Below are 3,004 nucleotides of genomic sequence, written 5' to 3'. Positions count from 1 at the left end.
TTAATATTAATTTGTGATTGGTTGCTTAACTTGATCATAGGAAAGTGACTATTATCATTCATAGTCCAATTTGTGTTATCGATCCATCCCAGGGCCACTAAGATGTATTTGGACCTGAAGAGGGAGTATTGGTGGCCCTGTATGAAGAGGACTGCCTCTCCTAATTTGCTCCAGCATACCCAGATTGCAATGTTGGTGTTTTAGTTTTAGTTTTAGTTTTTTTCCTCCTGTGATCACTGATTCATCTTGCTTGCATTATAGTGCACCGATTTCAGTGGCATCTTACCCATAATTATAACTAACCTCTTATTCTGTATGTGGAACATAGCGAAAGTTAGGGTTTGATTTGAAATTTAGACATGTTCACCGGTCCTACAATTATGTTTGGTGTTTAGTTTGGGTTTCCACCTTCTCTGGTCTAACATCAGTTACAAAGTTCTTCAAAAGTTTTAGTCAAATTTTTGTTCAGGAACAGAAAAGGCACTGCGTGCATGATTGAGAATAGAAGAAGTTTGGCTTTTCTCTTCTGTTTCGGGTCATATGGTGCTTCTCTATGGTCAACATTAGTCAAAAGTAAGGTCTCGTATTGTTTGATAATCTTTTTGAATGTTATAACGTTTCTGATGCTCATGTCTTATTTTTCGTTTATTAGGCTTCAAGCTTCAAGTGCAAACAAGTATTGGGTGGAGCAGGTGGTTAAATTAGCTGATAAAGAAAGAGAAAACCTGGAGGTTATAAGGTTTCCTTCAAGAATTTTATTCGCACATTAATTCAATATATGGTATTTCAAAGATATCATTTTAAATAGCTTAATTGTTTTAGGTAGAAGGAGTCTAAGTCAGACATGAGTGAAAACAGTTGCATGGATCGTTTGTTTGTTGCTTATTCTGATAAAATGCTTAATCTGATGCTGATAATGTCACAATTGTGAATAAGGTATCATCAAAAAGTTCTACTACTAGAAAATAGAGTAAATTCATGTTTACTCCAAAATCGAAGCCCTTTTCAGTTTTCGTCGTTATTTCAAGGTTTAAGAGACCCAAATCCATATGAAACCTTAAAACAAGCACCAAGAGTGAAAGATGTTTGAATGTTGGACATCAATACAAGTTTAATCTTTAGCTTTTACATGCTACAGATCAATAAAGAAAGGGATGTGGTGGTTGAACGACTGTATCATCGATCATGCTGATTTACAGGTGTTTGATTTGTAACTTAATAATACTCATTATTTGCGTTGTAAATAATCAAATATTAAAAAAAAAAACTCATGAATTTTTACAATTTCTTGACAGATGGGATAACGATATTATTAGTTTAGTTGCCAAGGAGCAAAAGGAGAGGAAGATTGCAATTTCTTTTAAGGCCGATGAAACAACAGAAGGTAAAATTAGGTAGTTCATGCCCAAGTTAACAGAATTGGATGTCGTTGGTAGACATATCTTCGAATTCAGTGGGATTAGTGTGTTTTTCAGTTGTATGAACACCTTAAAAATATGCGGTTAATATTACAGGTTTGGACTTCCAAGTATAAGTGGGAAATGTGGATCCGAACGACATTTTTCATCCTGGTAGATATCCTTTCTTAAAATTTGTCTAGTAGTGGTTGTTTAATATCTCATATTTGTTATGAAGGATCTCTATTCAATCCATTGTCGGTTTGCTTACTTCATCTGCTGATCTGTTTCCATTTATGGTTATGAATTCAGTCCGAATTGTTGGAAATTTATTAAGGAGTGTTTATAAAATTTGATAAAAGTCGTGTGTAATGTATGAACAAAGGAACAAATGGAGGCATGGAAACCAATTCTGGATGGTGTACCACAATGTACATTCATTTTTACCGTTTTTGTAAATGGATGAATAGCAGAAAATAGCAACATACTTTACTATGGCTACCAATTCAGACAATGTACTATAATTTTTCATAAAATCGATACTTCCAACCCCTGCAACGCGGGGGATCCCTTCTAGTTAGAGATAATAACTTGAAAGGGTAACGAACTATTAATTTTGGTCATATTTAGTCACTGATTTTTTTTTCGTGCTTTATTTTCTATTGAATTATTTGAAATTGTTCACATTTTACCCTTATGTGTTCAACCGGTCATAAGGGTAAAATATGGAAATTCAAATAATTCAAGGACAAATCAAACATAAAAATGTTCAATGACTAAATATGAACAATATTTAAAGTTTATTACTCTTTCAAGTCGTTATCCACTTTTATAATAATATGTTAGTTTCTTTTCCCTACCGGTAGTAATTACTTAGATTAATAATTTTGATTTCGTCGCTACACTTTGTTTTGTGTTGTGTTTGTAAAAAATATTTATATAATAGAATATGTACCACATAATCATGCTTTAGTTCATGACTTTAAATCCTAGGTAATGAGATAAATGTTTAATTATAGTTTCTTTATTCACCTATACGTGAAACGCCAACCCACAAAAAAGAATAATATGTAGAGCTTCACAAAGGCAAAAATATACATCTACGAGCAATAAAACAAAAAATAAGATCGAAAATCAAAAGGAGCACAATGAGAAGTACCTATAAAGCGAATATACAAATAGAAAAGGTAGATTGCAAGTGATAACTAAGAATATAAGTATTGATCTGTACCGATCGTCTCCATCATCTATAGTGAAAAACGCCGACTATATCCTAGTATGTTTGAAACCACCATAATTTTTTTTCCTTCATGATTGAAGTCGATTCTATTGCATTTTTAAGTGTTGTTTTTTATATCTTATACAATAAAGATATATCACACAATTATTACAACATCCTCATTTTTGTGACCACCATATTCCGTTTGTATTTATTCTTAATAAGATTTAGAACCATTTACATGATAATCACTTGAAAGGGTTAAAATTGTCAATTTTGTTTGTATTTAGTCATTGAATTTTTTCATACTTGATTTACCTCATAATTATTTAAAGTTGTTCAAATGTTATCTTTTATGACCGGTTGTTACTGATCATAAATGTAAAAT

General features: G+C 32.0%; 1 long non-coding RNA gene across 1 annotated transcript; it reads left to right on the top strand.

The window, feature by feature from the left end:
- The first annotated feature begins 239 nt into the window (after positions 1–239).
- On the top strand, positions 240–1,929 carry LOC111914402 (uncharacterized). Its single transcript, XR_002857797.3, has 5 exons — positions 240–573; positions 653–739; positions 827–936; positions 1,029–1,199; positions 1,296–1,929. It is a non-coding gene; the product is annotated as an uncharacterized LOC111914402 (long non-coding RNA).
- Positions 1,930–3,004: the final 1,075 nt, after the last annotated feature.

This window comes from Lactuca sativa, chromosome 3, assembly GCF_002870075.4.
Source record: "Lactuca sativa cultivar Salinas chromosome 3, Lsat_Salinas_v11, whole genome shotgun sequence".
NCBI lineage: Eukaryota > Viridiplantae > Streptophyta > Magnoliopsida > Asterales > Asteraceae > Lactuca > Lactuca sativa.
Note: the sequence above shows the minus strand (reverse complement) of the source record. Positions and strands in the feature narration are given on the sequence as shown.